This window comes from Ovis canadensis, chromosome 3, assembly GCF_042477335.2.
Source record: "Ovis canadensis isolate MfBH-ARS-UI-01 breed Bighorn chromosome 3, ARS-UI_OviCan_v2, whole genome shotgun sequence".
Classification (NCBI taxonomy): Eukaryota; Metazoa; Chordata; class Mammalia; order Artiodactyla; family Bovidae; genus Ovis; species Ovis canadensis.
The window spans coordinates 93,381,521-93,406,835 of record NC_091247.1 but is presented as its reverse complement, the minus strand read 5'-3'; the positions used below and the strand labels follow the sequence as shown (position 1 = coordinate 93,406,835).

The following is a 25,315-nucleotide window of genomic DNA, read 5'->3' as shown; positions in this document are numbered from 1 at the left end:
AAACTAGCATAGAAAATGCTGAAAGAAAAGTCTTTTATAAAGTATCTTACTGGATATTCATTTCAAACTAAAAATCTTGATAGAGGCAACAAGCCAAAAACAACAAAGAAAATGCCAAGCTCTCCCAAAACTCCAAATAATCAAGGTTCAAGTGTGATTATTTCCTTTCATATATTTCTTTATATTCATATAAACAAACACAAACATATTTTTGTGTAATGGGAAATGTTCTTCATTCTTTTTTTCCCAAAGATTTACACCTTAGCCTGCTGTTTGCTTCCCTGATTATTGACATTTCTCCAAGTAAATCATATAAATTCTTTTTAAAATAGTTGCATAACATTCATAGTATAACTCATCCATCAATTAATTCAACCTGTTGAACACTAAAGTTGATACTACAAACACTGTTTTATACAGCCTAACCAACTGATATTTTTTATTTCCAAAGGCAAGAATCCCAATAGTGAGACAGCCAGATTAAAGGAGATAGATAATTTAATTTCACTAGATATTGACACAACAGTTTTAAAAAAACTTATATGAATTCCCATTGTTATTAAATATGTTAACAAATGATCCTTCTCTACAACCTCACTTCTTTCTCTAAACTCTAAAATAGTTTAAAAAGCAATGGTCCTGTCCGCTCTTTAACCTTGGTAGAATTTATCTTTGAAATACCTCTTCTGGCACTTTTTCTAGGGGTTGCTCTTAAACAACTTTCTCTAGATATTTTATGACATATAATAATTTGACTAGAATTTCTCTCCTGCCTCCACAATCATTCTTGTAATTTACATTCTCCTAGAAACAGCATCCATTCCATCTAAGTTTTCTATTTCCCTAGAGTTGGGTACACTAACCTCTGCTTATATTCATTTCCTTTATGTTGCTCCCTTACATGGCTTTATTTCTATAGCACTTATCACCTTCTATACCATGTAGTTTATCTCATTATTTCCTACCTATCTCCCTCCACTAGAACATGAGCTCTATGATGTCAGGGACATTTGTCTGATTTTTTTACTGCTTTATCTTTTAATACCTAGAATGATTCTTGGCACACAGTAGAAAATCAGTGTATTTCTGATGAAAGGATGAATGATCCTGATGAGTTTTTTTTAAAAAAGCCCTTTAATATACTTTGTATTTCTAATGAGCTGACTGTCTCTTTTATAAAGAGACGGTGCTTGTATACAAGGAATATAAACCTTTATCAAATATGTTGCAATTGGTTCCTCATTGACAATTTTTATTTCTTAGTTTCTTTTGCCATTATAAAATTTAAATGTAATCAAATTTGTCACTTACTCTGTTATGACTTCTAAATGGCGTGGGAATTTTGTTTGTTAATTGTTTGCTTTTGGTCTAAGAAGCCTCATCTCACCACCCCACCCAACCCACAGCATATACACACAGAAATTATCCAAAAATTCTTCTAAAATTTCTATATTTTTGCTTACAATTTTATAACTTTTTTACATTTAGACATACAATTAATCTGAGTTCTTTGTATGATAAAAAGTAGCAACCTAACTTTGTCTTCTTTCAAATTTATTACATCAACCTTGAAGTTTCCATATATTAAGTAAACAACCATTTTCCCCCTTCTCTGCAATTTCTTCCCTTTAAAAAAAAATGACAACAAATTATTAAATTCCTATATATGAAAATGGATTTAAATCTAGCCTCTCTAGTCTATCCTAGCCATCTTTTTGCCTACCTATGGGCCAGTGCCATTTGTTCACCCACCAACTGACCCAATAAATATTACTCAAGGGCCTACTCTGTGCCAGGAGCCCTCTGGGTACCAAAGTAACAGTGGCAAGCCAGAAAGCAACACTGACTCCTGCTCTCATGGCATCTCCAGCCTTAATGGGAGGGACAGACAATAAAGGAAGCATGTAGTATGTCAGATGGTGAGAAGTGATATGAGGAAAAACAAACATAGAAATCAGGACATAGGGAACCAGGAGGTGACAGAGGCTAAAATCTAAATAGGATGGCATCATTAAGAAGGCAACATGTGAGCAGAAACCTGACTGAAGTGTGGGAATTAAGCATAAGCTGCAGATATGTGGGAGGAAGAGCATTCCAAGCAGAGTAAATGTAAAACACTGAGGTGTTTCATTGAGGCGAAAGCCAGCTTGGCATATTTGAGAAACAGCAAGAAGGCCAACAAGGCTGAAACAGCATGAGTAACTAAGGAGACGAGTGGAGGGAAACAAGGAATACTGGTCTGAGCTGCCATAACAAAATACCACTGGCTGGATGACTTAAACAACAAGAACTTATTTTCTTACGGTTTTGGAGGCTGGCAGTCCAAGATCAAGATGTGGACAGGTTTGATTTCTCCTGAGGCTTCTCTCTTTGGACAAGAAAGTTGGCCACCTTCTTGCTGGGTCCTCAAGTGTGCTTTTCTCTATGCCTGTGCATTCTGGGTGTTTCTCCCTTTTCTTAAAAGAACATCAGTCATAATGGATAAGGTCCCACCCATCTGATCTCATTTAACTGTAATCACCTCTTTAAAGGAAAATAAGGCAAATAAGGAAAATGATGAAGCAGGGGCTGGATAATGCTTTCAATAAGGTAATCAGAGAGGTCCTCCCTGGAGAGGAGAGAGCATGTTGGTGTGTTGGAAGAGTAAGAAAGCCAGCTCAGCTGAGGTGACAGGATATAGGGGAGATTGAAGGCGGAGAGGTATCAAGGAACCAGATAATGCAAAGCCTTAGGAACCACTCAAGACAATATAAAAACACTGAGTAAAACACTAGATAAGGAACTGACCTCTCTAGTCCCTGCTCTGATGCTAAACTCACTGCTTTCAATCTCTTTTAAGGGAGGGACCAGATTAGCTTGCCTATTAAGATGTGAGTCTGGAAATCTCCTATAAACTGAAGGATGCTCATCAATATTCATGGCAAAATATTTTTTTAATCTTATTGTTGTTTAGTCTCTAAGTCATGTCTGACTCCTTTGTGACCCCATGGACTGTAGCCTGCCAGGCTCTTTAGAGTCTACTTACTATATTCATGGTACTCCAGGATTTCATGTCATCTAGCCTCCTCGGACCACTTACAGATATTCTCATTCCCATCTAAAAATGTCTAATATCAGAAAAAAAGCTATCCTACCCCATATCCTCTTCTCACCTACACTCTATTTTACAATTCCCCATCCTCTTCTTTTACCCACTCTGTTTTCTGACTGGTCAGACAAGTACGGAGCAGCTCTATCCAGAGCTCAGCTTCTGCCTGTTCAGCACAGTCACAGCTCAATGCCTAAACGTATTAGAAAAAGAATAGTCATCACAAACATATCCTGTGATTTGTTAACATAAATGGGGCTTTGTTTCAATGACAAAGAATCTCATCGCCATTTCATCTCAACTGCAACTATCCTAATAGAATTTGGGGGCAACCATTGTCTTTAGAATCCAAATCTAACTACTGGGATAGACAAGGGGCCATGATGAAAATTTGAGAAATCCCACACCATTTCAGGTCCTGCAACAGAACATAAACATTGAGAAAACATAGTTCTTACTGATACTTGAATTTTGCAGGATTTATGCCAGACTGTAAGTTGTGTATCCAAGTATAATATATAGAGAACTGTAGAAAGTAACTCAAGAAAACTAGTTATTTTTCTGAGTTTTTATCATAGCTAATGCAATGGTGACTGAAATCTGTTTGCCTCTTCTTAAGGTGGTTTCTAAATCAGTTCACAAATTCTTTGATACATTTCACTTCACAAGTGAAGTCACTCAGTCATGTCTGACTCCTTGTGACCTCATGGACTGTAGCCTACCAGGCTCCTCCCTCCATGGGATTCTCCAGGCAAGAGTACTGGAGTGGGTTGCCATTTCCTTCTCCAGGGGATCTTCCCAAGCCAGGGATCGAACCCAGGTCTCCTGCATTCCAGGCAGACGCTTTAACCTCTGAGCCACCAGGGAAGCCTCTCACTTCAAAAGGGGAGCCCAATTCCATTTCCTCTGAAGGAAGGTTAGATTTACCAGATTGTTTCTAATGAACAGAATGTGGTACAAGTGATGCTATGTGACCTACAAGGCTAGGCCATGAAAAGGGTAAACTCTGACTGACTCTCCCTTCTCTCCTTGGATTACTCACACTAAGGAAAGCCAGAGAAGTCCATAAGGAGAGAAATTAAAGCTTCCAGCCAACAACTTACCACCAAATTGGCAGCCGTTTCAGGGAGCCACTTGGGAGACAGAACCCCCAGCCTCAGTGAAGCATAAATGACTACAGCTTAAATCAACATCCTGAAAGCAACTTCATGACAGACTCTAAGGAGGAACTGCCCAGCTATGAATTCCTGACCCATAGAAATGATAAGGCTTTAAAAAAAGAGTGTATTTTTGTTTTGAGCCATTAGGTTTTAGGGAAATTTTTTATGTAGCAGTACATAATAAATGCTTTGTTATCTGAAGATTAGGGTCTCAATTCATTAAAAATACAAATCAAAAGCATATTGGTTAGTGAGCAGGCACCTGGGATCTATTTATTTATTTATTTTGCACCTGGGATTTAGAAATAACAGAATTTTTGACTTGAACTCTAAGTAATACAAAGAAATAGTTTCCTCATGCACAAAATATGAGAATAATCCTTTACCTTCAGGATTTTCATCTTATTAATTACCTACCACTATACTTCTGCATGTGGACTTCCCTGTTGGCTCTGCCAGTAAAGAATCTGCCCGCAGTGTGGGAGACCCAGGTTCAGTTCCCTAGTTGGGAAGATCCCCTGATGAAGGGAATGGCAACCCACTCCAGGATTTGCCTGGAGAACTCCATGGATAGAGAAGTCTGGTGGGCTACAGCCCATGGGGTCACAAAGAGTTGGACACAACTGAGCAACACACACACACACACACACACACACACACACACACATCTCTGTATAGATTCTACATACCAGCTACAAAAGCAACTCAAGAAAAAGATCCATTTCAAGAATGGAAGCATGAAGAGTTCTATAGACATACTCCCCAGTGAACCAAACATACTGGCGAAAATTATTTTTAAAAACAATAATTTAAATTCTTTCTAAATTGCCCTAAAGGTACAAATGAAGAAACATTTAAGAAAATCTACTAATTCTTGGTAAGAAGTGAAAGTTTGTGGCACTTTACCCATAACCCACTCACTTGTCACTCCCATCAAGCTCATGTGATGGAAACTCTACTCGAGGTTGTACTGACAAGAAGATGGGCCTCCTTCTTCCCCTGACTCCAAAGGGATATGGCTTCCCCCACCCCCAGAAGGATGAGCCACCAACGTTTCTTTTCCCTCCTAACTCTGTGTTACAGAGAATAAATTTTAGGCAAGTGCACCATAGAGATTTAGGGCTCCTTCTTAAGCCTAGACCACACACATAAATTAGAGGCTCAATCCCAGATGAAGCAGGCCAAAGATACTGTGGCCCTAATTGCCCTTGTCCCAAGCTGTTGGTGGGCTTCCCTGGTGGCTCAAACAGTAAAGAATCTGCCTGCAATGTGGGAGACCTGGGTTTGATCCCTGGGTCAGGAAGATCCCCTGGAGAAGGGAAGGGCAACCTACTTGGCAATTCCTGCTTGGACAATTCCATGCACAGGGCAACCTGGTGGGCTACAGTCCATGGGGTCCTGAAGAGTCAGACGTGACTGAGTGGCTAACACTTTCACTTTCCTTCAAGCTGTTGGCAGGACAGAGATTCAACTCCAAGAAGACCAGAGGCTACCACCCCACCCAGTGATCTGCTCTTAAGCAGGGTTGTCATTCCAAAAGGAGTAGGCCACTGTGCCTAATACCTGCTCTGACACAGTGGTTCAGAAATTTTGCCCAGGCAGAAAGGCAGCCATAACAACAGAGAGCTATTAATCTCTGCTAAGAGGAAATTACTTTATTTAAAACAGTATAGACAAGTTCAAGCCTAAGCCAATTTTTCTATTATCTCAAAAATAATGGAAAAATTGAGTTAAGAAATTAAAAGGAAGTCTGATAGCTTCAATAATAACAGCAAGCTAAACTGTTAGGTCAGCAAGTTTAACAGAGAGAACCACCAAAAGAAAAAGTTAAAATAGCCTTCTAAGGACATAAAACATGTCAAGAGACTAGTCTCAAAAAAGTACCCTAGTAAAGGAAGCCAAATTTAACTGGACCAAACTACAAAGAAATTTATGTCCCAGGGGACAGACAGAAACAGAAGAAAAATCATCCTAAAATCTGGGTGTGATACCAATAGGGGCAGACAGCTTAACAGAGAGATCAGGGAAAGACACAAAGTGAGCCCTACTGTCATCGCAGAACAATCTGTGCACATTGAAAGCTATAACCTCTGAGGAGCAAGTACAGAGTCTGAACATTACAGGGACAATAGGTTTCACTAAAATAGTTAAGTCACTAAACAATTAAGTAGACAATTAAGTAGACAAATAGCAACAAACAAGTCCCAGGGGAGAGGGCTAATCAGTATCCAGATTCACTATAATATATTATTTAGAGGCTCTAATTTTCAACAAAAAAAATTACAAGACATACAAAGAAACGGGACAGTGTGCCTCTTACATAGGAAAAAAGATAGGCAACAGAAACTGGCTACAAAAGGGCCCAGGTATTGGATTTAACAAGATTTCATAATAACCATTATAAACACATTGAAAGAGCTGAAGAAAACCATGCTAGAAGTAAATAAGGGTATGACAAAGTTGCAACAAGTAGAGAATGTCAATAAACAGAGAGAAGTAATTTTTAAAAAGAACTTACATTAACATTGTGGAGGTAAAAAAGTACAATAACTAAAATGACAAGTTAACTAAAGGGGTTCTTTGCACTGATCGCTGAAGAAGGCTTTCTTGTCTCTTCTCGCTGTTCTTCGGAACTCTGCATTCAGATGCTATAGCTTTCCTTTTCTCCTTTGCTTTTCACCTCTCTTCTTTTCAAGGCTATTTATAAGGCCTCCCCAGACAGCCATTTTGCTTTTTTGCATCTCTTTTCCATGGGGATGGTCTTGATCCCTGTCTCCTGTACAATGTCACGAACCTCCATCCATACTTCCAGAAGTCCAAGCTGGTTTTAGAAAAGGCAGAGGAACCAGAGATCAAATTGCCAACATCCGCTGGATCATCAAAAAAGCAAGAGAGTTCCAGAAAAACATCTATTTCTGCTTTATTGACTATGCCAAAGCCTTTGACTGTGTGGATCACAATCAACTGTGGAAAATTTTGAAAGAGATGGAATACCAGACCACATGACCTGACTCTTGAGAAACCTGTATGCAGGTCACGAAGCAACAGTTAGAACTGGACATGGAACAACAGACTGGTTCCAAATAGGAGAAGGAGTATGTCAAGGCTGTATATTGTCACCCTGCTTATTTAACTTCTATGCAGAGTACATCATGAGAAACGCTGGGCTGGAAGAAGCAGAAGCTGGAATCAAGATTGCCAGGAGAAATATCAATAACCTCAGATATGCAGATGACACCACTCTTATGGCAGAAATTGAAGAAGAACTGAAGAGCCTCTTGATGAAAGTGAAATAGGAGAGTGGAAAAGTTGGCTTAAAGCTCAACATTCAGAAAACGAAGATCATGGCATCTGGTCCCATCACTTCATGGAAATAGATGGGGAAACAGTGGAAACAGTGTCAGACTTTATTTTGGGGGGCTCCAAAATCACTGCAGATGGTGACTGCAGCCATGAAATTAAAAGACGCTTACTCCTTGGAAGAAAAGTTATGACCAACCTAGATAGCATATTAAAAAGTAGAGATATTACTTTGCCAACAAAGGTCCATCTAGTCAAGGCTATGGTTTTTCCAGTGGTCATGTATGGATGTGAGAGTTGGACTGTGAAGAAGGCTGAGCGCCGAAGAATTGATGCTTTTGAACTGTGGTGTTGGAGAAGACTCTTGAGAGTCCCTTGAACTGCAAGGAGATCCAACCAGTCCATTCTAAAGGAGATCAGTCCTGGGTGTTCTTTGGAAGGAATGATGCTAAAGCTGAAACTCCAGTACTTTGGCCACCTCATGTGAAGAGTTGACTCATTGGAAAAGACCCTGATGCTGGGAGGGACTGGGGGCAGGAGGAGAAGGGGACAACAGAGGATGAGATGGCTGGATGGCATCACTGACTCAATGGACCTGAGTCTGAGTGAACTCCGGGAGATGGTGATGGACAGGGAGGCCTGGCGTGGTGCGATTCATGGGGTTGCAAAGAGTCAGACACAACTGAGTGACTGAACTGAACTGAATATTTATAACACTGTATTTTGGCACGTGTAACATATATAATGTTATTTTTAAAGCACTGAAAAGGGGACCAAGGCACTAGTACTCTGTAAGAGTGATGCTTTTAAATATCACTACAAAGTCAGTACAAACCTAAATGGACTCTGAAAAGTTTAAATGTACATGGTAAACCCTAGAGCAAGAACTAAGAAAATAATTCAAAACAATCTATATAAAGAAAAAGATTATTAAAAGAATTAAGATGTTACACTAGAAAAACAACTGCATAATACCAAACAAAGCAATGAAGGAGGAACAGAAGGGAAAAGTTATGAGACTAATAGGAAACTAAAAGTGAAATAGACATAGACCCATCATATAAATAATATTATATGTGAACGGATTAAGGAATCCAACCAAAAGGCAGAGATAATCAAAACAGATAAAAATGCATCTCCAAGTATATGCTGTCTACAGGACACACACTACAGACTCACTGAAACAATTAGGTTGAAAGTAAAAGAATGGGAAACAAATATGAAGCAAATACCAGTAATAAAAAGCTGAAGAGGCGATATTAGTATTAGATAAAATAGACTTTCTACCAATTCGATGTTGATTATATTAAAAAATTATTTTTTTACAGCTCCACCCTCCTTATGTTGTTATTGTCACCAACTACATCTTTATACAATGCATGCCCATTAATATAGATTTATAGTTATTACTTTATACCATAGGTTTACTTTTTAAATCATATAGGAAGAAAAGTTCACAAACCAAACTTGCAATAATATTGACTTTTACATTTACCTTTGTGAATACTTCTAGTATTTTTCCTTATTTCTTCATGTAGTTTTGAGTTACTGTCTAGTGCTCTTTCATTTCATCTTGAAGCACTTTCATTATCATTTCTTATGAAGAAGGTCTACTAATAACTAATTCTCTTGGTTTTTGTTTATCTGGGAATACCTTCATTTCTCCTTCATTTGTCTTTTGTTTTTACCTTCAATAAAATGACTCTGGAAATAACATACATTTCCACAACACCAACACTATAGTTTTCAGAGTCACAGTAACATACACAATTACATCTGTAATTCATACAAATGAAAACATTTTAAGCAGTAGTTTCTGTTACAAGGCAAAAAAAAAAAAAAAATCAAGAAAGCAACCACCAAACAAAAGAGATCCAGTGGTTCAGACTAGTCAAATCCAAGAGTAGCATATGAGAACTGTTTTTCTTTCATGAAGGGTTTCTGTCATATCCGATGATAAGGCCACCAAAGACTGTTTCAATACCAGCACCAGAACCAGATCTCCCTTCTGTTGCAGCACTGTGTCAATAAGTTTGGCTGTAGTTATCTTTATAACTACATAGCTATGTCTTTGCTTATTGCTCTAGTCTAGCAAAATAAGCAATTTGCTATTGCTTCTAGTAATCCAGTAGAAACTCCCACTGGATTAGCTGAGACACACACAGTCTGGGCCCCATTAAATACTGTAGAGCTCTCTGTAGTCAAAGAGAATACTGATGATGTGGACACTGTGCTGGATGTAGCCCTGGAGCCACTTTGGATCAGAGCTGGAGCGCTAACAAGCTTGGTGTAGGTGAACTATCTTAAACTCTTTGGGGTGACTACTGGAGGACTTGAGTGACAAGTGACATGGGCTCCTCTCCCACCTTCCATCTTCCTGGGGATGGCAGCAATGGCAGCCGAAGGAATATGACTCTCTTTCACTTTTTAAGGATAGTCTTACCAGACACAGAATTCCTGGTTGACATTTTTTTCTTTTAGCACATTAGCAAGTCATCCCACTGTCTTCTAGCCAATATAGTTTCTGAAGAGAAACTGGCTGTCATTGTTATTAAGGCATCCTTGTATAAGACAGGTCCTTTCTCTCTCGCCTCCTTTCTGTGGATGAGAGAAATCTACAAGGAAGTTCTCAAGATTTTCTTACTCTTCTAACAATATGACTATACTGTGTCTCCCAGTGATCTCTTTTATACTGCTTGAAATTCATTAAATTTTTTGGATGTGTAATTTTATGTCTTTCACCAAATCTGGAAAAGTTTTTGTATATTATTTCTTCAAAATGTCCTTCTTTTGTATTTTCTCTTTTCTCTCTCTCTGGGATTCCTGTAATATATTGGTATGTCTGATGCTGTCCCACATACCTCTTAGGGTTTGTTCTTTTTAAAAAATTTATATATATTTTTTTCCTTCCTTCTCCTCTGATGGGAAAATCTCAATTAACTATTTTAAAGTGTGCTGCTTTGCCTACTCAAATCTACTACTGGGCGCTTGTTTTAATTTCCTTCTTAATCGCCCTATTCGTGAAGTTGGGATGCCCATTTTAGGGTCAAGGGCATGACTGAACACATGACAACCAACACTGGAAAAATGAGAGTGAGAGCAGTTTGCTCTCACTTACAACTAATACTTACAGCCTGGGGGAGGACATCACATGGGACCCCATGGGAGTGAACAATCACATGTGGGAGCTAAGCTTTGCAGTTTTGAGAATGTAGGTTGATACCTAGAGAAGGCAATGGCACCCCACTCCAGTACTCTTGTCTGGAAAATCCTATGGACAGAGGAGCCTGGTAGGCTGCAGTCCATGGGGTCACACAGAGTTGGACATGATTGAAGCGACTTAGCAGCAGCAGCAGCAGGTTGATATCTGGTTCTGGCAGTAGGCTGTGACTGTCTTGTTTGAATACATTCACAGGCATCCAAGAAAAGTAAACCTATTACTTAGGGATAAGCAGGAACTATACTTGGTCCCCAGAATTAAGAAAGGCTGTTTTACTGTGGGTATTAGGTTTCTTTTTGAAGTAATGAAAAACAATGAATAGTTTCAATGGATGGATTTTATGGTATATACATTATATCTCAATGAAGCTTTTATATTAAAAGTTCCTTTCATAACTAATGAGAGTTTAAGGCTACACAGAAAGGAAAAAAAATTAAAAGTGTAAGTCTTCAAGTCAGCAGCCAGGCCACTTTTCAAGGAGCAATGGGCTATGAGCTTTTCATTGTTCATGATCCAACAGCAGCTCTGCTGATTTATCTCTCCACTCCCTCTGAAACAGGCCCTTATTGTTCCCTACTTAATAAGTCTACCACAGGTGACTCGGTATTTCTAGGTTTGTGCTTCGCTTCTACTTTGGCTTTTGCTTCTCTTCTTTTTGAGAATCTCAGATTCAGTTTTTGAGGTGTTCTTATCCTCTTTGCTGCAGAGTTCTCATGCTAGTCTACTCACGAGTCTAAGGCACTTGCCCCTGCTTTAATTAGCTGTGTCAAAGGCAGTAAGGTAACATGATACACTGAGGTGGGTATGCAAAACAATACAGCCACTCTAGGAAATGGTTTGCTGCTTTCTTGCAAAGTTAAATGCATTTACTGTATGCCCCAATAATCCAACTCCTGAGTATCTACCCTAGAAAAATAAAAACTTATGTTCACACAAAAACTGTATACAAATATCCATAGCAGATTTATTTGTAATGGTCCCAAACTGGAAGGTTCTTCAATGGGTGAATGGATAAACAAACTTTAGTACATCTACACAGTGAACACTCCTCAGCAACAGAAAGGAACAAATACATGGAACAACTTGAAAGAATTCAAACATCATGCTAGGTGAAAGAATCCAGCCAAAAAAGGTCACATACTATACAATTTCAACTCAACATTCAAAAAACTAAGATTATGGGATCCAGTCCCATCACTTCATGGCAAATAGATGAGAAAACAGTGGAAACAGCGACAGACTTTATTTTGGGGGGCTCCAAAATCACTGCAGATGGTGACTGCAACTGTGAAATTAAAAGACGCTAGCTCTTTGGAAGAAAAGCTATAACCAACCTAGACAGCATATTAAAGAGCAGAGACATTACTTTGCCAACAAAAGTCCGTCTAGTCAAAGCTATGGTTTTTCCAGTAGTCACGTATGGATGTGAGAGTTGGACTATAAAGAAAGCGGAGTGCCGAAGAATTGATGCTTTTGAACTGTGGTGTTGGAGAAGACTCTTGAGAGTCCCTTGGACTGCAAGGAGATCCAACCAGTCCATCCTAAAGGAGATCAGTCCGGGGTGTTCATTGGAAGGACTGATGTTGAAACTGAAACTCCAATACTTTGGCCACTGATGCAAAGAGCTGACTCATTTGAAAAGACCCTGATACTGGGAAAGATCAAAGGCAGGAAGAGAAGGGGACAACAAAGGATGAGATGGTTGGATGGCATCACCGACTCGATGGCCATGAGTTTGAGCAACCTCCAGGGAGTTTGTGATGGACAGGGAAGCCTGGCATGCTGCAGTCCAAGGAGTCCCAAAGAGTCAGACACAATTGAGTGACTGAACTGACTATACAATTTCATTTGTTTGACATCCTCAAAGCCACAAAACTATAGTTATGGAGAGCAGAGCAATAGTTGTCAGAAGTTATGGGTAAGGAAAAGTATGACTACAAAGGGCTAGCACAGGGGAGTTTTGGGAATGATGAAACTGTTCTTTTCTTTTTTTGCTTGCTCCACCTGATTTTATAATAGTTGTGGCATGCAGGATCTAGTTCCTTGACCAGGGATTGAACCCTGGCCTCCTGCACTGGGAGTGTGGAATCAGCTGCTGGACCAACAGGGAAGTCCAAAAACTGTTCTTTATTCTGATTATGGTGGCAGTTACATAAACCTATATATGTGATGCTGCTGCTAAGTCACATCAGTCATGTGTGACTCTGTGCGACCCCATAGATGGCAGCCCACCAGGCTCCCGTCCCTGGGATTCTCCAGGCAAGAATACTGGAGTGAGTTGTCATTTCCTTCTCCAGTGCATGAAAGTGAAAAGTCAAAGGGAAGTTGCTCAGTTGTGTCCGACTCTTAGTGACCCCATGAACCACAGCCTACCAGGCTCCTCCGTCCATGGGATTTTTCAGGCAAGAGTACTGGAGTGGGTTAAAATGCAAAAAAAAAAAAGTACACCAAAAGAAAAAGATCACTTTTTCTGTTATTACTTTATTATTTTCATAATACAAGTATTACAACTTACCATTATCATAATTAAAAAAAAAACTAATGGCCTTAGACTATTTTATGTCCTGAGTATTTGTGTTCCTCCCTACTCATCCCCCACCCCGTAGCCCCCCAAACTCATAAATCTACATCCTAATCCCAAATGTGATGGTTTTAGGAGGTGGGGCTTTTGAGATGTAATTAGGTCATGAGGGTGGAACTCTCATGAATAGGATTAGTATCCTTAAAGAGACCCCAGAGAGCTCTATGCTCTTTTTCTGCCATGTGAAGATACAAGAAGAGCCGCAACCTTGAAGAGAGTTCTCACTAGATCTGACTATGCTGGCAACCAGGTCTTGGCTTCCAGACTGTGAGAAATAAATTTTTGTTGTTTATAAGTCAGTCATTCTAGGATATTCTGACAAAGCACAAACTGACACAGGTATTATATTAACAGGAAAAATACGGAAGAAATGCAAATAGCCAACAAAGAAAAGATGTTCAGATATAATAAAAGTCAAAGGAATGCAAATTAAAACAGCAACAAGATACAGTTCATTTTTCAGACTGGCAAAAATTAGAGAGACTGATGGTATCTATACTGACGAGGGGAATGTAGGGAACTAAGGATCCTCATAAGGTGGTGAATATGTAAACTGGTAGAGCCTTTATTTTAGAGAGCATTCTAATAGCGTCTTTAAAAATATGCATGCTGCTGCTGCTGCTAAGTCACTTCAGTCGTGTCCAACTCTCTGTGACCCCATAGATGGCAGCCCACCAGGCTCCTCCTTCCTTGGGATTCTCTAGGCAAGAACACTGGAGTGGGTTGCCATTTCCTTCTCCAATGCATGAAAGTGAAAAGTGAAAATGAAGTCTCTCAGTCGTGTCTTGACTCTTCGAGACCCCACGGACTGTAGCCTACCAGGCTCTTCCGTTCATGGGATTTTCCAGGCAAGAGTACTAGAGTGGGTTGCCATTGCCTTCTCCAAAAATATGCATATATATCCTTTAAACCAAATAGTGTAACTCATTTAGACAATTTTAGTACTTACCACGGTGCTACCTGGTATACAAGGAATCATTAAATGTATGAAAATTGAGATTACCAGGTAAGATTTCCTGGAAAAGAGAAAAGTTTAAACTGAACCTTCAAGGATGGCTAGGGTGTGGCACTAGCAGTAAAGAATCCACCTGCTAGTGTAGGAGATGTGGGTTCAATGCCCGGGTTGGGAAGATCCCCTGGAGGAGGGCATGGCAACTCACTTCAGTATTCTTGCCTGGAGAGTCCGATGGACAGAGGAGTCTGGTGGGCTACAGTTCATAGGATCGCAAAGAGTCGGATGTGACTGAAGTGATTTAGCACAGAGCACACACACAGGGTTTAAATCAGTGACGACAAAAAACAACAAAAAAAGGATATTCTAGGAGAAAGAAAAGATGAGTCACAGTAGCTGAAAGAGGCAGGATAAATATGGTAAACTGACAGTGAAAGGCTTTCACAGGCTTCAGTGAAAAAGAAAAATCGGAAGTTAGAGAATATGAAATGGAAATTTCCTCACAGTGAGGTCTGCCTCCTACTTTAGGACCCAACAATATTGGGCTTCCCATAAGAAATGCCCCTATACCCAGAATTAACTGAGAGTCCACTGCACTTCCACAGCCCCTGAGGGAAACCTCTTTATCACTGGATCTCAAACTTCATCCTGTATCAGAATCACCTGGTGAACCTATTAAAACACAGACTGACAGCCCCATCCTCAGAGATTCTGATTCAGTAGGTCTAGAGACCACAATTTGAAGGCCACTGCTCCAGTCAAATTAACCTCCTCTGAATTGCCATTAATAAAATTCCATCATAGTGAGCAACTGTTGTTTTTGCGTTCCCAGCATTTTCCTGCCTTCTTCCAGTAACCAAACCCTTTTCCAGAAGGGAACCACTTCTAAGTAATTTATGTGTGGCTGATCTGCAAACCCCCCCCCCACACACACACCTCATAGTAGACACATGACCAATCAGAATATTCCATTCTCGTGGTCACAGTAGTTGATTCAAGGACTTCTCCACTGGTGGTCCAGTAGCAGAGGGCCTGGGGGCAACTAAGAGTTCACGTGCCATAGCTAAAGACCCCGCATGCCGCACTGAAGACTGGAGAGCCCAGCTGCCACAGCTAAGACCGGGTGCAGCCAAATCAATAAAAATAAAATTTTTTTAAAAGTGAGGGGACCTCCCTGGTATTCCAGTGGTTACGACTTCATCTTCCGACACAGGCGATACGGGAGCTAAAATCCCACATGCCTTCAGTCCAAGAAGCCAAAACATAAAACAGAAGCAATACTATAACAAATTCAAAGATTTATTTCATTTTAGTAGAATAAGATCCTCCCTGCCTCTATTCCAAGAAATCACCAAGGAAGTCTGTGGTATTCTCCAGAGTTACTGGCAGCTCCCCTGCCACCATGAGAAGGCAGCCTTAGGATGAAGCCTCTGCAGATAATAGCAGATGAAGAGAGGAATAAATCTGGGTTCTATAATGACACAGGGCTTCCTTGTGGCTCAGCAGTAAAGAAACCCCTGAGTCAGGAAGATCCTCTGGAGAAGGAAATGGCAACCCACTCCAGTATTCTTGCTTGGGAAATCCCATGGACAGAGGAGCCTGATGGGGTTCATGGATCACAAAAGAGTCAGACATGACTTAGGAACTAAACAACAGCAGCAATAACAACATAAATGAGCCACTGCTGAGTTTTACCAGTTTGAAGCCCACTCTACTACTGTTAGGTAAAGCAATGAATTTGTTTGAATTGGTTTTTCTGTATCTCGAAGTCAGAAACTATTCTGTCATATAATTGACTATTTATGGCAGGAAAGAACAAGCTTCAGTCAAACTGGTCTATATGAAAACATACAGTAAACGCCATAAATAGCCTTGCAAAGAGGTGCCTTTATTGCCTAGACAGAAATCCCAAAATAGTGTGAGTCAGATATACTAACCTTACTACATTGCAAAAGCTTCTACTGCAGCTAAGTAACAGAGGGACTTCCCTGGGGGTCCAGTAGTGAAGAGTCTGCCTTCCAATGCAAGGTTCAGTCCTTGGTCTGGGAGCTAGGAGCCCACAAGTTGTGTAGCAACTAAGCCTGCAAGCACAATGAAGTCCCAGCACAGCCAAAAAAAAAAAAAAATCTCAAGTGCAGAAGGAGACATGATGGGAGATTTGATAAGGATCCAAAAAGAGCCACAGAAACAGGACAAGTGATGTGTCAAAGTCATTCCGGGCCTCCTCCAGCCCACCCCAAATGACTCTAGGTGGGACAAAGGTATATACCGCAAGGTATAGTAGTAAGCCAGTCTCTGGGATGCAGACTGTGGACAAAAGGAAGATAAGCTGTGCCTCCCCACCTTGAAGATGCCTAAAGACAGAGGCCAAGACTGAAACAGTCAAACTGAGTGAAGGAGCTTAACAGAGAAAGGCCTATTCCTAAAGAACAGAAATGAGCTTTCCCATTCAATATCAACGGGGATGCTATCTTTCTGGAAGGCAATTTACCTTAACAAAACCTTTTTTTTAAAAATGTCTCCATCCTAAATATAGCAATTTTATATCTAGAAATTGATCCTAAAGAAATTAAGACTTACAAATAACAAATGCTGGTGAGAGATGGAGAAAAGGGAACCTTCCTACCCTGTTGGTGGTAATGTAAACTGCTGCAGCCACTATGAAGAACAGTAAGGAAGTTCCTCAAAAAACTAAAAACAGAGTTTCCATATGATCCAGCAATCATACTCCTGGCCATATATCTGGAGAAAACCATAATTCAAAAAAATACATGCACCCCAGTGTTCATTGCAGCACTGTTTGCAACAGCCAGGACATGGAAGCAATCTAAGTGTCCATTGACAGAGGAATGGATAAAGATGTGGTTATTGTCGTTGTTCAGTTGCTAAGTCATGTCTGACTCTGTGACACCATGGACTGTAGCACATCAAAAACAGATTCCTCTGTCCTCCACTATTTTCCAGAGTTTGCTCAAATTCATGTCCAATGAGTGAGTGATGCCATCTAACGAACTCTGCTCGCCCCCACCCAGTCCCTGGAAACTACTTTCTACTCTGTTTCTATGAGTTTGAGTTGTTTTTTAGATTCACATGTAAGTGACACCACAATACAGTCTTTTAACATGTATGAAATTCTTTACCTAAACAATAAACAACCACAAATTTACTCTGAAAAAATTTACTGAGCAAGTATTTTGATTATTCTGTAAGTTTTAAAATAAGCATTCTTAAACTCTTTTTCTTGTTTTCATCGAGGAACATCTGGTCTGTTACTTGCCTCTTCCAAATCTACTTAAAAAAAAAAAAGTGGCATTTTAGAGTCCTTTTGTTGCCATCTTGTGGTCTTTCGTAGTATCGCTACTGAGAAATTCAAACCTTGGAGCAGGGTTCTGGAAAAATGTTGATCCCCTTCTATGGACTCCTGAATTTATACCTTTTTAAAAGTGTGGAGACCAAAACTGAGCATAATCCAGTCTATTACTGAAGTTCTAGACCAAGGCTGGCCATGCCCAAAACCAGAAAGGAAAGACGTCCCTGAAGGGAAACCTATGCGACTTTCCAGTTATAACAGTCAAAACAGTTCTTTACGTGGAATTCATTCTGCGCTTCCTTAGTTACTCCAATAACACTTTATATCAAATCAGAATTCTTAAATTAGTCACTAACCTATTTCTTCACCTCAAAGATGGCCTCCCCCTCAAGGGTGTTTCCCCTTTCCTTCCTCTGAGAGCAAGAAGGAACAGGGTGGCCCTGGCAAGACAAGACCAGTGCAGGTCCCAGGGGAACACTCCTGCGTGAGGGTCAGGGGGGAAGACTGTAGAGTCCCTTAGACACATGTCCATTTCCTGCCAGCTCCCTGGTGCTGGCAACTGAGAGCCCAACTGAAACCCCAGAGAGAACCTGAATGCACTTACCTTACCTGCTTGTCCGCTTTATGGTCAAGATAATCTGAAAATTCCTTATTCAAATACAGCATTCACAGTTTTGTGCAACCAATCCTAAAGACCAGGTGGTCAGTTCCTCTAATCCTTCTTCACTCAGCTTTCTTTCTTCATGACCTTATGTTCTTCCTCTTTTGGTCTTCTAGTGTTCACAACCCGAGATGGAATGCTCCTAACCCCTGCCCCACCCACTCATGTTTGAAGATCTACAGGAGTGGTTCTTTGATAGATCCAATAACTTAGGAACTACTAGCATTTAACAGCCAAGGGTCAGATGTACTAAAAATCCTGCAATGAAAGAATGTGTGTATGTAACTGAGGGGCTTCCCTGGTGGCTCAATGGTAATGAATCTGCTAGGAGATCCCTGGGTAGGGAAGAAAAGGGCAGCCCACTCCAGTATTCTCACCTGGAAATCCCATGGACAGAGGAGCCTGGCGGGCTACAGTCTATGGGTCGCAAAAGAGACACAACTTAGTGACCAAAAACAACACATAGACAACTGAAGCACTTTGCTATATAGCAGAAATCAACACATTATAAATCAGTGATGTGTCTGTGTGTTCAGTCACCTAGCCGTGTCCAACTACTTGCGACCCCAGGGACTGTAGCATGCCAGGCCTCCCTGTCCCTCACCATCTCCTAAAGTCTGCCCAAGTTCACGTCCATCACATCGGTGATGCCATTCAGCCATCTCATCCTCAACAATACTTCAACAAAAATAAATAAATAAAAATCCTGCGATGGGTGAGACATTCCCTTAAAACTAAGATTCCTGCCCAAAAGTTTAAAAATACCACTACTGTTCATTTGTCTCACCTCCTGAATCATGCATAACTCTTCTTTATAAATGGTCAGTTCAGTTCAGTTCAGTCGCTCAGTCGTATCTGACTCTTTGCGACCCTTAAAACTATTTACACACTGTTTCCACAGACTGTTACAGAATGGACTGCATATTCACAAAATGAGAAAAAGGCAACAGCAGTCCCTCTGGCCCTCTTTAATAATACATATTTCTCTTCCTTTACCTCCATGAATCAGTTGATTTTGAGTAACTTACATGACTCTTTGCAACCCCAAGAACTGAACTCACCAGAGTGGGTTGCCATTCCCTTTTCCAGGGTATCTTCCCTACCCAGGGATCAAAACTGGGTCTCATGCATTGCAGGCAGATTCTTTACTATCTGAGCCACCAGGGAAGCCCAGAGAATTACCATATGATCTAGGAATTCCACTTCTAAGTATATACTCAAAAGACCTGAAAGCAGGGACTTGAGCAGATATTTGTATACCAATTTACAAGAGCCAAAAGGTAGAAACAACCCAAATTTCACCCACAGGCGAATGGATAAACAGAATGCGGTATATACACATAATGGAATTTGGCTCTTAAAACGTATGAAATTCTGATACCTTCTACAACCTAGATGAACCTTGGAGACATTATGCTAAGTGAAATAAGTCAGACACAAAGGTACAAAAATTGTATCATTCCCCTTACATGAGGAACCTAGAATAGTCAAATGCACAGAGGAAGAAAGTAGAATAGTGGTCATCTGGGGCTCCATGGAGGGAGGAATGGGTAATTACCGCTTAACAGGTGCTGAATTTCAGTTTGGGACGATGGAGAAGTCCAGGAGCTGATCAGTGATGATAGGTGTGCAACAGTGTGAACGTACTTAACGTCACTGAAGTGTATACTTTAAAATGGTCACAATGGTAGATTTCATGTTATGCATATTTTACCACAATAAAAAGAAACTGAACACACGATTTCACATGCAAAGTCATATACTCAGACTTTTTTTCCTCTCCAGTGAATTGCATACGCTAACTAATGAAGACAAGGAAATGGAAACCCACTCCAGTATTCTTGCCCGCGAAATCCCATGGACAGAGGAAGTTGGCAGGCTACAGTCCATGGGGTCACAACAGAGTTGGAGGCAACTTAGTGACAAAACTACCACTACTAATCAAGATGAGAATAACTGCTCTTGGCCTTGTCTCAGACTAGGTCACTAGTTCCTGGGATGCCAGATCTGATTTCTTCTGAAAGTACCCATGGCATCTCTATCTCACCCGTTACCTCAACAATTAGTAATTGTCATTCAAGGCAGTTCACTGACTGCAACAACCAAAACAGTCCCAGCCAGCTAGGGTAAAGGTCCCCAGTTCACTACAATATATACTTCATCCTAGACTCCCGAAGCGATGAAAGGAAAGCATGAGGACACTAAAGGAGTTTTGAAACTTGTATAGGTTTCCATGTACAAAGCTAACAGAGATATAATTCAAGTCATATAGAGTGGCGGTTCTCAAACTTTAGCATATGCCACAATCATCACACGTTGCTACCGACATATGCCCCAAGTGTTTCTCATTCTGTAGGCTTGGGATGGGGCCCAAGATTTTGCATTTTTAGTACATTTCCAGGCGGTACAGGAAACTATTGGCACAGAGAACCACCTCTGAGAACTACTGAAGAACAGATTCAGAAACATATTCTTGTCCTACCTATCTGACCCCAAAGAAGGTCAAAAGGGAGTAAGGAGAAAGGTGAAGAGCTGCCATTTCACCCTTTGAAATTGCTGTTTCTTAAATAAACAGATTTTTTTCTAAACATTCAGCAAAATTAAAATGTAAACACCCAAAGAGGGAAATACTAACAGTGACAATTCAGTACCTACAAATTACTTAAGATTTAGAAGAACTTTTTCCATCATCCTCTTTTTCTCTGTTTTCCTTGGGCCAGTTTAGAAACTAGAAAAAACACTTTTTTTCTGTGGTCAAAAGCTTTACTACACTCTTTCAAGCCTGTAATTCTATGAAAAGGCAATACACAGCAAGCAATTGAGAAGGCAGAGCTGTAGCAGCATCAGAGCCAAGGGGAAGATAGCGCTGCCAGGGAGAGGGGAGTACCAGGCAGCTTCTCACAGACTATATGCATCTGATCCCAAACCGAAGAATTTCAATGAGGCAATGACAGTATCTCAGGAGTTAGTACAAAACGTAAGTAGCACAGCCTCTGGTTCCTCACTTGAACAGAATTACCTGTCTAAACTGAGACTGGGTGGATTCTCTGATCCTATCAAAGCTTATGGGTGCTATTTTTTAATGCTTTGCCTAGAAGTTTTCACAGGAAACTCTCAATGAAGATTCTACAGGGGGTGAGAGAAGGGTGAAGGGAAAAGCTCTGGTACCGTGATACTGAGCTGTCTAATATATACTTACAATGTTGAAATGCTCAATTTTCATTCCCTAAAATTGCCACCATGAAACAAACCATCATGCAAATAGATTTAATGCCTAAGTTAAAGAAATGTGATAACAGTGTAAAATTAATTAGAATGATGTGATCACTGTATTTTCATTGCCGTCTTCCCCAAGGACGTAGCTAACATTTTACCTTTCAACTATGACAAGAGTCACAAATTCCAACCCCTACTGGGGACACACACACACACGCGGGACAAGCTAGAACATAAATAATTGAAGAGATCAAGATAACAGAAAATTCAATGCCAGAAATTGAATTAAACATTATTTTTAATGAACCATGATTTAGGCATGTAACATAAATGCAAGCAATTATGATATTAGATATTATAAATTTGAAACTGAAATAAAAAACAAATTAAAAGAGAAACTATTAAAATTTTCTTGCAGCTCATATTTTCGATCTAGAACCAAAACCTTGACACCCTTTCGCCTGTACCAAGATGTCAATGTAGTTAGCATGCAGCCTATAATACAGAACTCAGCCCTTGAATCCAGTATATTTTTTAAAATTGATTTTCATAAAAGAAGACAACACCTCTTAAACATGGGTACTTTCAAAAAAACATGAAGCTCTGCATAGTGAGTTTTGAATTTAGGATTTCAGAATTCTAATGCTCTGATGTTATAAAATTTAGCTTTTAATACTTTCATTTGGGGAACATAACGGGGTTGTTCCCATTATGTTGGGGTGGCTAAGTTATAGTAGCTAAGCTAACCAGTGGCTAAGACTCCACGTTCTCAATGGAGGGGGGCCCAGGTTCGACTCTTGGTCAGGGAACTAGAATCCACATGCCTCAACTAAAGATCGCGTATGCCGTAACTAAGACCCAGCACAGTCAAATAAATAAATAAATTCTTTCTTTTGTAGCCATCCATTCACCTTACTGTTATTAGCTGAAAAATTAATTTTTCATTTTTATAAAGTATAAAATCAAAAAATCTCTTAGAATTCAGTCTTAAATTCCATAATTGGGGGAATGACAGTAAGGCCACAATTTTCACTTTTGGAAACCAACTTCAGTATGTGAAAGTGATCCAGACTATTTCTTAAAAAATATTTGCCAGACTTCCCTGGCAGTCCACTGGTTAAGACTCCCGTGTTTCTACTGCAGGGGGCGCATGTGGATCCCTGGTCCAGGAACGGCTGCAGAGCCAAAAAAAATGGGAGAGCTGAATTATATGGCACTCCTTTTGAATGCCCTTGTAAAAATAATCCTTTTTTTTCAGATGACTAGTTAGATGAGCTGTAATGCCAACCAAAAAAGCCAAATAGTTGAGTCATTCATCACTGGTAAACTGAGAGGAAAGATTTTCCCTTGGATGCAAGTACAGATTGATTTTTTATAACCATTAAAAAAGCACTGTCATCTCTAAACTATACACTGAAGACTAGGGTTATGCACACCATAAATTCTTCAAAGTCTTGAACCATCTGAAGTTCAGGAATTAGTATCCAATTTATGGTAATCATTACTATCTTGGCTGCATTTTTTAAGCTAGTAAAATCTGTAATAAACAAATTATTAAATCTAGGCCTTGACTTTTTAACATGGTCCAATGCTAACCCCAACTATTCACTAATCTAGGAGCACTATCTATAACCAAGCTAATATATTTTTATACACTTACATTAAATTTTAACAGACTTTTCTAACGTATGTAAGAGTCACTTGATATTGCCATTTCATGGGCAACAACTCCAAAATGTCTTCAATTCATTAAAATTTTCAGGCATCACAAATGTGTTAACTGTGTAATATTATCTCTTTATGTATTTTCATGAGCTTAAATCGAAAATGCCACAAATGATTTAAATTTGTAATATTACCTGGCCATATCTTCAGTATACTACGAAACAGTATTTCCAATGATATTTACATTTACTTTTTTTCCATTTGAGGTACATAATTTCTGCTCTACTCAAAAGGCACTGCTTTAGGAACTTACCATTGCTATATAGTATTGATGCCCAGGAATTTTTTTTCTTACCAAGTAAATAGCTACATATTGTAGTAGTGTCCCTTATTTCGCATTCAAAAACAAGCCCTATTGTAACTTTTCCATATACTAGTTATGGTGCTTACTGTGTATGGTTGGTTTTAAAATGGCATCTTGGGACTTCCCCAGTGGTCCAGTGACTAAGACTCGGTTCTCCCAATGCAGGAGGCCCATGTTCAATCCCTGGTCAGGGAATTAGACCTCACATGTCCAGTGTTCTTGCCTGGAGAATCCCAGGGACAGCAGAGCCTGGTGGGCTGCTGTCTATGGGGTCGCACAGAGTCGGACACGACTGAAGCGACTTAGCAGGCAGCAGCAGACCCAACTAAGGGTTTGCATGCCGCAATGAAGACTGAAGATCCCATATGCTGCCACTAAGACCCGGCCAAATAAACATATAATAAAAATAAAGTCTGCTTTGAAATTAAAAAAATAAAATGGCATCTTAATTTGTGCTCTTTTGATACAGATACACTTTGCATACTAAAACAGTAATATTCTGCATTTCCACAACAAAAATCTTTTTTTTTTTTTAATAATCAAAAGGCCTTTTTCTTTCCCTACTTTTGAGAGAAAAGTGGACTCAAAATATACTGCCTTCCTTCTTAAAACTAAAGTGAAAAAACAGTAGCACAAGGACAAAGGATAACTGACTGTTGACACTTAGCCTCGGGGCAAAAGGAACAGTGGAGACATCCAAGGGGAGGTGTCTTTCTAAAAGGGACAGGCACACCCCAGCTCCAGTCTATTGCAGCAGCACATTAAAGTAATCTCAGCCTTCATGGAATCTTTAAACACTGGAAATGCAGACTGGTGTATGTATAGTGTGTGTCTGTGTGTGAATGCACGGGGTGTGTGTGAGTGAATCTGCTTTTTTTCCTTTTGGCCTCGTCGTGGCATGTGGGACCTTAGTCCCCTGACCAGGGACTAAACTCATGACCCCTGCATTGGAAGCACAGTCTTAACCACTGAACCACCAGGGAAGTCTGAATCTGCTTTATTTATTTTAAAGTGTTGGCAACTAATCCTAAACATAAAAGACTGTTACAGTCCAACAAATGGTCCACAGGCAATCAGTTTGGGACAACTTCCCCTCCAAACACCCTCCCCAACCCATCATAAGGTTTAAGTCTTATGAACATCAATCTATATTCTTAGCAAAACTAGCAAACAGTAGTCTTTTTACACAATAAGCTCTCCCTTCTTTGTTTGGGGCTTAACACTCTTACAAAACTTTGGTTAACTTCCCAGAACACCCAGTTGCATCTAAAAAAGCCTAAGTTGTTTTTATTTCGCTTTTTTAATGGCCTTACCTCCTAACTTCATGTCATCCAAACCTCCCTTGTTCTAAGAAAACTCAGCTCAAAATGGATTTAACTGTTCAGCTCTTCTAAACTAAGCCTGTAGAAAAAAAAATTAACAAATAAGAAAACCCCGACTGAGTGACTTCACTTTCACTTTTCACTTTCACTTTTCACTTTCATGCATTGGAAGAGGACATGGCAACCCACTCCAATGTTCTTGCCTGGAGAATCCCAAGGACAGGGGAGCCTGGTGGGCTGCCGTCTATGGGGTCGCACAGAGTCAAACACGACTGAAGTGACTTAGCAGTAGTAGCAACAGCAGGCCAAGAAATTCTCATTCTGTTTCTGTAGCCAGTTTGCACCAAAACTCTTAAATATATGGCACACATTCTGTCAATTAGTAATTCCATCCTTCTCTATGAAAAGCAAAAAAACCTACAGGGCAAAAGTGCTCAAGCAGCTATGTCATTTAAAATAAACCAAGGAGGGAGGGG

The 25,315-nt window shown here is 40.0% G+C and overlaps 1 protein-coding gene and 1 non-coding gene across 6 annotated transcripts in view; both read right to left on the bottom strand.

The window, feature by feature from the left end:
* ZNF638 (zinc finger protein 638) overlaps positions 1–25,315 on the bottom strand; it is a 135,188-nt gene that overhangs the window by 88,364 nt on the left and 21,509 nt on the right. The gene's annotated exons all lie outside the window — the stretch shown is intronic.
* On the bottom strand, positions 3,884–3,955 carry TRNAS-GGA (transfer RNA serine (anticodon GGA)). The gene has a single exon. It is a non-coding gene; the product is annotated as a tRNA-Ser (tRNA).